The 10,966-nt window shown below is 42.2% G+C and overlaps 1 non-coding gene across 1 annotated transcript; it reads left to right on the forward strand.

Annotated features, from left to right (window-relative positions):
- The first annotated feature begins 7,732 nt into the window (after positions 1-7,732).
- On the forward strand, positions 7,733-7,839 carry LOC139309198 (U6 spliceosomal RNA). The gene has a single exon (XR_011599845.1). It is a non-coding gene; the product is annotated as a U6 spliceosomal RNA (small nuclear RNA).
- Positions 7,840-10,966: the final 3,127 nt, after the last annotated feature.

Here is a 10,966-nt window from a genome sequence, read left to right on the forward strand (position 1 = left end):
AAATTGGAAACAAGAAGAGGTCCCGACTCAAGAGAAATTAATATCCAAAATTATGGAATGCGCTGAGATGGATAAACTTACCAAGGAGATCCAAGGAAAAGAAGAATCTGAATATTATCTGGTCTGGCAAAAATGGTATAAATGGTTAGAGGGAAGTGAAAAAAGAAGAGAAGAAGAAAGAAAGAAAAATTGAATAAAAGAAAAGATATCAATAGAGTAAAATAAAGTTTTAAATCAAATGAAATTTAAGAAAGAGACACGAGATATCAATAAAATAATATCATTATATAAGGTGAGAGAAATATTGTATATTGAAGAATATAGGATATTGATATTGTAACAATTCAGATATTATAGGTAGATGTTATAAAGATGATGTTTGTTGTAAATTGTTTTACTTGCATTTATAAATGTATTATGTGGTTTCTTAAATTAATAAAAATTAAAAAAAAAAATCCCTAATTCTGGCAAAGACTTTGTGGATATAAAATTATGTTTCCTTAAAAAAAATCTGATAAATCCAGAGGCCAAATTTTTATTGGCAACTCTGCAAAACAAAACCAAGAGACCAAACCTAGCTTTTTATTTAAACAACCCCATTCTCACCCCCTTCCTCTATAAGAATGTAAATATGCCAGAAACCTACCTAGAAGATGTGAGAGGATACTTCTTAGGTTTTCCTCTCTTCCTTCCTGCTCTGAAGTTCTTTGGTTTACTTTCCATTGAAAGATTGATTTCCTTTTCATTGAAAGAAATGGGAAAGATTTTTTTAAAATTTAAATATCATAAAAATAGGGTGAAGTGGGGGCGCCTTTGCATCCTATACATCAGTGGTGGGTTTCAAAATTTTTTACTACCGGTTCTGTGGGTGTGGCTTGGTGGGCGTAGTATGGCTTTGTGTGTGTGGCAGGGAAAGGATACTGTAAAATCTCCATTCCCACCCCACTCCGGGGGAAGGTTACTGCAAAATCTCCATTTCCTCCCGTTCAGCTGGGAGTCAGGAGGCAGAGACTAGATGGGGGCAGGGCCAGTCGGAATTTTTACTACCGGTTCTCCGAACTACTCAAAATTTCCGCTATTGGTTCTCCAGAACTGGTCAGAACCTGCTGAAACCCACCTCTGCTATACATCTTACCCAACATTTTCTCCAAGATACTAGTATCTTGTTCTCAACTACCCTCTTTAACCTCTTCCAGCACCAAAGCTCCAACATCAGAGTGGATGGTGTTGTTGATTTTTTCACAAAGGTCAGAAATGAGAACCAAAAAACCAGCTCTCTCACTCCAAATATGGTGTGTTATTCCTGAGAAGTTGCAGGTTTCCATGGAACAAGAAAACTAAAGGGTCCTATAGTCTCTGAAATTTTATCTTGGGGACACGTCACGTCAGCCTAAATATCATTGTAATCTATTGCATAAAATTTGTAGATACAAACTGATCAAGCATAGACAGGCTTAAGACTTCATTCCTCAAATTGTAGAGCTAAAGGATGCGCAAAGGTTGTGAGTCCCTCCTTGTGAAGTGGGGCCATGGGGTTCAGATGGGCTTGCTGATCACGTACCTGGCTCCCTGCCACGTGGCAGCAGCCCTGCCCGAGCTACTCAACGTTATCGCCGCGGTGGCGGTTGATACCCCCAGACTTATGGTCATGGGGGATTTCAACCTGCCGTCCGTGGGTGAGGCGTCTGAGGTGGCTCGGGAGTTCATGGCTTCCATGACGGCCATGGACCTGACCCAGCTAATTCATGACCCTACGCATATGGGGGGGAAACACACTGGACCTGGTTTTTGTCTCTGGACAGTGGTTGAGTGATCTTGAGATAGGGGATATAGTCATCGAGCCCTTGTCATGGTCGGATCACTCTCTCCTTCACCTTGACCTTCGAACCGCGGCACCCCGCCGCAGGGAGGCGGAACCGATAAGATGGTACCGCTCCAGGCACCTGATGGAACCTGATAGGTTCCAGACGGAGCTTGGGCCAATTCCTGAGGTTCTGGCTCATGCCTCGACTGGAGACCTAGTGGCCGCCTGGGATAGGGCGGCCGCTGGAGCTCTGGATCAAGTCGTGCCTTTGAGGCCTCTGACCTGGCACTGATCTTGCCTGGCCCCTTGGTTCACCGAGGAGCTGAGGGAGATGAAGCGCCGGAAAAAACACCTAGAGAGTAGTTGGAGGGCTAGTCTTTCTGAATTGGACCGGACACTGGTAAGATCTCATATTAGGAATTACCTAGTGGCGATAAAAGCAGCAAAATGTACTCATTTTGCTGCTCTTATTGCGTCATCAGATAATCGCCCGGCCACCCTGTTTAGGGTGACCCGCTCCCTGCTCCACCAGGAAGCGTGGGAGGACCCCTTGGAGGGAAGAGCCGAGGATTTTGTTCAATATCTGCATGACAAAATCACTCAGATTCGGGAAGGTCTGGACTCTGACTGGGTAGATCCAGCGAGGGTGACGGAGGCAGGTCTTGAGACTGTTATCTGGGATGAGTTTGATCCTGTGACCCCAGATGACATGGACAGGATTCTGGGTAGATTGAACGCGACCACATGTTTGTTGGACCCGTGTCCCTCCTCGTTAGTGCTGCCTTCCCGGGAGGTGATGCGAGGCTGGCTCCAGGGGATTATAAATGCTTCACTGGGTGAGGGTGTCTTCCCCACCGCCCTTAAAGAGGCAGTGGTGAGGCCCCTCCTCAAGAAGCCTTCCCTGGACCTGGCAATATTGTCTAATTATCGTCCAGTCTCCAACCTTCGTTTTGTAGTGAAGGTTGTTGAGAGTGTGGTTGTGGGACAGCTTCCCCGGTTCCTGGATGAAGCGTCATATCTGGATCCATTCCAGTCAGGTTTCAGGCCTGGGTACAGCACGGAAATGGCATTGGTCGCATTGGTTGATGATCTCTGGAGGGCTCGGGACAGGGGTTGCTCCTCTGTCCTGGTCCTGTTAGATTTCTCAGCGGCTTTTGATACCATCGACCATGGTATCATACTGCACCGGTTGGAAGAGTTGGGAGTGGGAGGCACCGTACTAAGGTGGTTCTCCTCCTTTCTCTCTGACCGGTCACAGTCTGTGTTGACAGGGGGGCAGAGGTTGACCCCGAGGCTCCTTATATGTGGGGTGCCACAGGGATCGGTCCTCTTGCCCCTTTTATTCAACATTTATGTAAAGCCGCTGGGTGAGATCATCCGTGGTTTCGGGGTGAAGTACCATCAGTACGCTGACGACACCCAGCTGTACATCTCCACCCCAGACCACCCCAACGATGCCCTTGAAGTGATGTCCCGGTGCCTGGAGGCCATACGGATCTGGATGGGGAGGAACAGGCTCAGGCTCAACCCATCCAAGACCGAGTGGCTGTGGTTTCTGACATCCCAATATAGTCAGCTGGTGCCATCGCTGACTATTGGGAGCGAATCATTGGCCCCCACGGAGAGGGCTCGCAACTTGGGTGTCCTCCTGGATTCATGGCTGTCTTTAGAAGAGCATTTGACGGCCGTGACCGGGAGGATTTTTCATCAGGTTCGCCTGATTCACCAGTTGCGTCCCTTTCTAGATCGGGACTCCCTACACACAGTCACTCATGCCCTTGTTACCTCTCGGCTGGACTATTGCAACACTCTCTACATGGGGCTCCCCTTGAGGTGCACTCGGAGGCTCCAATTGGTGCAGAGTGCGGCCACGCGGGTGGTTATGGGAGCAACGTGGAGTTCCCATGTAACACTTCTCCTGCGCGAGCTGCACTGGCTCCTGGTGGTCTTCCGGGTGCGCTTCAAGGTTCTGGTCATCACCTTTAAAGCGCTCCATGGCTTAGGACCTGGTTATTTACGGGCCCGCCTGCTACCACCAATAGCCTCCCACCGGCCAGTACACTCCCATAGAGAGGGGCTCCTCCAGGTGCCGTCGGCCAAACAATGTCGGCTGTCGGCCCCCAGGGGGAGAGCCTTCTCTGTGGGGGCACCTACAATCTGGAACGAGCTCCCCCTGGAGATACGGAGGATCCCGGATCTGCGCACCTTCAGCCGCGCGCTTAAGACTCTTCTATTTCATCAAGCCGGCCTGGCCTAAATCTTCCCCCTTTTACATGTGGAAATTTTAAATTTGTTTTAATTATAGGGTTATGGGTAAGGTGTTTTAAATTTGGGGAGCCATTTTGGATTTAATTTTCTTTTAACTGTATTTTAATGTTTATATTATATGTTTTTTAATCTTGGCTGTTCACCGCCCCGAGTCCTTCGGGAGAGGGGGTGGTATAAAAATTTAATAAATAAAATAAAATAAAATAAAAGATCCATGTTGAATGATGCTGAAAAGTTCAATAAAAGTTGGAACAGCTTGAGTCATTAACCATAAAGTTTAACCATAAAGACCACAGCCATCCAAATCTATAATTTATAATGAAGATCCATTGTTGATGAAAGAATAAGCTGAAGCAGCATTGGAAACATTTTGGGAAAGAATAAGCTGAAGCAGCATTGATAGCATTCTCATTCATGCTGCAGTCACCAGATGCAGCTGTTACAATGTTTAAAAGATTTTGCCAGGAAAGTTAGATGATAGCATCATGGCCAACTGACTGGAAAAGAAGAAATGTTCATACCAATACCAAAGAAAAGTGATTCAGCTGACTGTGGAAATTATCACACAATCATCTTGATCCCACATGCAAGCAAGATTCTACTCCCAGATTCAACAGATTCAGTGAAAACTAAAACCATACCTGGAATAAGAACTGTCTGAAGTGCAAGCAAGTTCAGGAAAAGGTGAGAAACAAGATACATTGTTATTGAAGATATGACATAGATTCTTGAAAATATAGAAGAATACCAGAAGGATATTTGCATGTATTAAAGCCCTTTGACTACATAAGTCATGAAAAACTCAGAGCCACATTAAAAAACACGGATATACCAGAATATCTGATCATCTTCATGACAATCTTTGCTTTGATCAAGGAACAGCTATCAGAACAGAACAAGCAGAAACAAAAAAGGATGGTTTAAAATGTGCAAAGATGGATAAAAAGGCTGCATACATTTTTCAGACGAGTTCAACTAATCTGCATTATAATATAATCAAAAAAGTGGGACTGACTGAGGTATGAAACTGCTGGGAGTATTAAAATGGGTTGAAGATTCATCAATAATCTTTACTATGCTGATAATATTACTGAAACGAAAGATGATCAGAAACATGTTTGAATATAAGTTTCTTATCAGATTCTTATCAGATTCAAGGAACATGTCTCAAAATACGCCTGCGCCTTAATGAAGATAACATTCTAATAACTGGGTAAAATCAATAATTTCACCCTTGACAGGGAATAAATAGAAAGAGTTGACAACTTTAATCTGCTTGGATCAGCAATCAGTGATCATATTACAAGCAACCTGGATCAACAATCAATAATGAAAATACCAGGAGCCAAAAAGAAAAAAAAAATCAAACAGTGAATTGCCCTTAGAAAACCAGCTATAAAGGATCTAACTAAGATGTTTAAATGCTGACATGTTTCTTTGTGTACAAATAACTGACCTGTTCAAAGTTTGGTATTTTCAATAATATATGGATGTGAAAGTTAGATAGTAAATTATCAAAATACAAAGAATTTTTTTGTCACTCTGTTATCTGACTTTTATTACTAAAGTTTTCTGATCCTTTATGTTTTCAGCTATCAAAGAAGTGTTATCAGCATGGTGCACATTATTTATATTCTTTTCTCCAATTTTAAAAATATAGCTAGTCTTTGACTTACAACAGTTTGTTTGGTGACCTTTCGAAGTTACAACACCGAAAAAAGTTACTTATGACCATGGGTGAAATGCTACCAGTTCGGGCCAATTCGCCTGAACCAGTAGTAAAAAATGATTTAAAAAGTAAAAAAAAAAAGTTCTGACGATCAGCTGTGAAACAATCAGCTGTGCCACGTGATCATTGGAACTTTTTTTAAACTTTTTAAAAGCATTTTTTTACTACCTATTCATCCGAACTGGTAGTAAAAAAATGCTTTTAAAAGTTTTTTAAAAAAACTTTCGATGATCAGTTGTGTGACAATCAGCTGTGCTGGGCAATCATCAGAACTTTTTTTTTACTTTTTTTTAAGCATTTTTTTACTAGTGATCAGCTGTGAGACAATCAGCTGTGTCTGATTGTCTGTGAGGTTCCTGCTTGTTGCAGGGGCCATTTTGTGTGAAGTCCAGCTGCTATTGCATTGTGTGTGAGTCAGTTGTGCAGCCACGCCCACCCGGTCACATGACCACCAAGCCATGCCCACCAAGCCACATCCATAGAACTGGTAGGGAAAATTTTTGAATTTCACCGCTGCTTATGATCATTTTACACACTTATAATCATTGCAGCATCCCAATGGTCATGTGATCAAAATTCAGATGATTGGCAACTAACTGATTTATGATGATGGTAGTATCCCAGGGTCATGTGATCATCTTATGTGATCTTCTGACAAGCACAGTCAGTAGGGAAGCCAGATTCACTTAACAATCATGTTACTAACTTAACAACTGCAGTAATTCATTTAACAATTGTGGCAACTGTGAGATATATATCAGCTAGCTATCTGATTTATATCTCACAAACATGGCTTTGGGTGGTGTACAATAAACAGTTTAGCAGTTGTTAATACAGATGGGAGGGTTCTCATGAAGCCAGCCAGTACCAGGTTTGTGTGGGTCTCTGTGTCCCCCACGCTAGGCTGCACAACTATTTTGACCCCTTTGCAGAAGGCCAAGAGATTGGCGGCTTTCCTCACCTCTAAGGGCAGGGTGTTTCACAATGTAAGGCAATGGCAAAGAAGGCCTCTTCCTAGATCCCACCAGTCAAAATTATTTGACTGATGGGGTCTGTAGCATACTTTTCCTGCCTGAATAAGTGGGACAAGCTGATGTAATGGAGCAATGCCAGTTCCAGAGGTAGCCTGGCCCTATGCCATGTAGGGCTATATTATTAGCCAATATCTCATTTCTGTCAGCACTTCATTTCATTATTCATGATCATGCTCTGACCGTCACAAACCATTTCTTTTTCTTTTGTGTTTAGGTCCTCAGTGGTTGTTAAATATAATTTTGAAGGGAGGAAAATGAAAGCAGAGCTTTCAGGAAATCAATCCCTACCTACCTCCCTACCTCCCTCCCTCCCTTCTTTCCTTCCTTCCTCCTTCCTTTTCCTCCTTCTCCTCTTCCTCCTCCTCCTCCTCCCTGATTTCTTAAAGAATCTTGGCTTCATGTCACCTTGTATTTTATAAGTAATTGCTTTTAAGCCTTTTTTAATACACAATTACACAAAGCTACAAATAGTGGGAATAGTGATATAACGGCTTAATTCTTTTCATGTAGCGTGCTACTCACAACTGCACTAGTTATTCTTTATGTATAGCAAAGGGATTTTGAGGTCATGTAATGAATTAATTATAATGTAAAACTGTAACTTGCTCTATTACATAGTCATATAAAAATAAAACAGTTTCGTGAAAGGAAATGCCAGAGGGAGTGCTATCCCATACAACTTAGTCTATTCCAATAGGAAATAGCACAGATTCCCTTAGCAGGTATATTCTGAATTTTAATCTCAGCTGTATCTCAAGTCATCAAAGATTATAAATACCCCTTACTTTTTATAATTCTACTTTGAAACATTCCATAGATTGTACCACCTCAAATTTAAGGATTGTTGGGAAAATAAAATTCTACTCACTATTTTCTGTTTAGAATGTGAAAGGGATCATGCTCGCTTCGGCAGCACATATATTAAAATTGGAATGATACAGAGAAGATTAGCATGGCCCCTGCACAAGGATGACACGCAAATTCGTGAAGCGTTCCAAATTTAAAAAAAAAAATTTAAAAAAAGAATGTGAAAAGGATGATGTTCTTTAACCTTGGATACTCCTTGAATAAGAAGTTTAAACAAAGTTAGGTCAGCCCATGACGTAGCAACAGTAATAGCAATAGCACTTAGACTTATATACCACTTCACAGTGCTTTACAGCCCTCTCTAAGTGGTTTACAGAGTCAGCATATTGGCCCCAACAATCTGGGTCCTCATTTTACCCACCTTGGAAGGATGGAAGGCTGAGTCAACCTTGAGCCTGGTGAGATTCGATCTGTCAAACTGCTGGCAGCCGGTGATCAAGTAGCCTCCAGTACTGCACTCTAACCACTGCACCACTGCAGCTCATTATTATATTTTATATAGATATGCAATATGTACAATTTTATTTATATACATTCATAGGATGTGAGATAAAAGCCAGCCAATGGGAGGGACATTCACATATAGTATACAAATTTCCAGAGGACCAAAGGAATGCATTCCTAGCATAAAGAACTGGAACTATTGCTCTTAAATGACAACATGGTCTTTGTTTTGACCTACTCAACCCAGAATTGCAGTGCTTTAATTCCCATTTGGTTAACATAAAAAGATAGAGCATGATGCTAAAATTCATTGCTATTGAGCCCCTCTGAAAGTAGAGAACTGCTCCCATTGCTTTCAGTGACCAAGACATCACTTAATTTCTCCTCCAAATAACTTATCAAAACAGCAAAAAAGGCCAGCTCCTAACAAAGGAGCCCCCTTCATGGATTACTGCCTTGTTGTGGCGAAGGGGGTGCAGCTCAATGAAGCTATGAGCTATGCCATGCAGGACCACCCAAGACGGACAGGTCATAGCAGAGAGTTCTGACAAAACGTGATCCACTGGAGAAGGAAAGGGCAACCCATTCCAGTATCTTTGCCATGAAAACCCCATGGACAGTACCAAAAGGAAAAAAGATATGACACTGGAAGATAAGCCCATCAGATCGGAAGGTGTCCAATATGCTACTGGGGAAGAACAGAGGGCTAGTACTAGTAATGCCAGAAAGAGTGAAGCAACTGGGCCAAAGCTGAAAGGACTCTCAGCTGTGGATGTATCTAGAAATCTAGACAGCATACTAAAAAGCAGAGACATCACCCTGCCAACAAAAGTGTGCATAGTCAAGGCTATGGTTTTCCCAGTTGCAATGTATGGATGTGAAAGTTGAACCATAAGAAAGGATGAGCAACAAAGAATCGAGGCCTTTGAACTATGGTGCTGGAGAAGACTCCTGCAAGTCCCTTGAACTACAAGGCGATCAAACCGGTCAGTCCTAGAGGAGATCAAACCTGACTGCTCTTTAGAAGGCCAGATCCTGAAGATGAAACTCAAATACTTTGGCCACCTAATGAGAAGGAAGGACTCACTGGAGAAGAGCCTAATGCTGGGAAAGATTGAGGGCAAAAGAAGAAGGGGATGACAGAGAACGAGGTGGCTGGATGGAGTCACTGAAGCAGTAGGCGTGAGCTTAAATGGACTCCAGAGGATGTTAGAGGACAGGAAGGCCTGGAGGAATGTTGTCCATTGAGTCGCGATGGGTCGGACATGACTTCGCAACTAACAACAACAACAAAGGAGCTGAAAAGAGACAAATGGTGATAACAACCAGTAAGGCAACAGACAGAGAAAAAATTATTTGCTGATTGGTTTACTTTGTTTTTACATATATTTATAACTCACTCAGTTCAGAACCATGACCAAAAGTAGAGCACCCTTTATTATTAGAGGGATCAATCATACTATTCCAAGCCATTAGATTTTCTTAAAGTGAACAGATCCAGAGGAATGCAATCTCAAAGGAGGAAGCAGTGATTTAAAAGATGTGCTTTCATGGTCCTTGCTGATGGCTATTTGTGAACAAAGCCACAGAGAATCGTTCTACTTGTTTTTACTTAGCAGACAAATATTACTGAGTAAAGGGAGCCCTGCAGATATCCAGGCCATGAATCATAAAAAGTTTTAAAGGGTGTCAACCAGCACCTTGGATTGTAACTGGGAATCAGCTGATAACCAGAGCAGATTTTGAAGCTGTGGTTTTATATGAGCATATCGAGGCATGCCTGTCAACCTGCTGGATTTTGAACTAGCTGCAGCTTCCGAATGTTCTTCAAAGGCAATCTCAGGTAGAATATGTTGCAAAAGCCCTATTGGGAGAGCACATAGGCATGAGTGACTATGAGTAAAACCTTATGCTTCAGAAGGAGTCATGATTTCATACAAAGGTTATCTTGGAGATGTACAAAGGGTTTCTTGACCACTGCTCCCGTCTCCCCCTTGAATAGGAATTCTGAATACAGGAAGATCCTCAAGTTGTAAGCCAATACTGTGTAAGGAAGTGCAACCCCATCCAGAATGAAATTGAAACCTTTCTAGAATCGATTGCCTGACAAACCCAGAGCCAGTCCATCTTGCAAAGAATAGATTCAACATATTCTTCCCAATCCAAACCTGAATAGCCTCCAATCACCTGTGCATTGGACTGCCCGTTTAGAAAAGAAAAGGATCTCTGAAAAATGGCCTCCGCCATCCGTACTCCTCAGATATGTTCTGAAAAGAAATTGTGATTGATGGTCTCAAGGTTTGCTGAGAAATCAAGCAATCATGTGAGGTTTTGTCAGAGATCATCCACAAGTGCACCCAATGCCATCTCCATATTAGGTCTGAAGTTGGGACTTGAATGGAATGGTTTAGATAATCTACTTCTCTGACCATTGGCAGCTGCAGATCCACTATTTGGTTGTAAAAGAATTGTTCAGAACACTATCTAGATACCCTCCAATCATACCCTGAAATAAAAATTCTCAACATTAACAGGATAACATTCTTTCAGTTAAGGTTTGTTCTTTAAAGCATTTTAAATTAATTCATAAACAAGCTAGCTCATTAGGACGGAGAAAGGTTTTCTTTAGAACTGTATGGAAGATTCCTCTGATTTTGTCCATCCCCAAACATTGTAAAAAAAAAACAAACTTTGGTTAGTGATTCTCAAGCCAAAAGAAACAACCTGAAATCACACAACAGCCAGCTCAACTACATCTTCTTCTTCTACAAATCCTATGGAGATATGGAGAGAGAAAAGTGCATGTGTATGCAGAATAAT

The sequence above is a fragment of the Pituophis catenifer genome, unplaced genomic scaffold (assembly GCF_029215685.1).
Source record: "Pituophis catenifer annectens isolate HBS135680 unplaced genomic scaffold, rPitCat1.0.hap2 SCAF_1, whole genome shotgun sequence".
In the NCBI taxonomy this organism is placed as follows: domain Eukaryota; kingdom Metazoa; phylum Chordata; class Lepidosauria; order Squamata; family Colubridae; genus Pituophis; species Pituophis catenifer.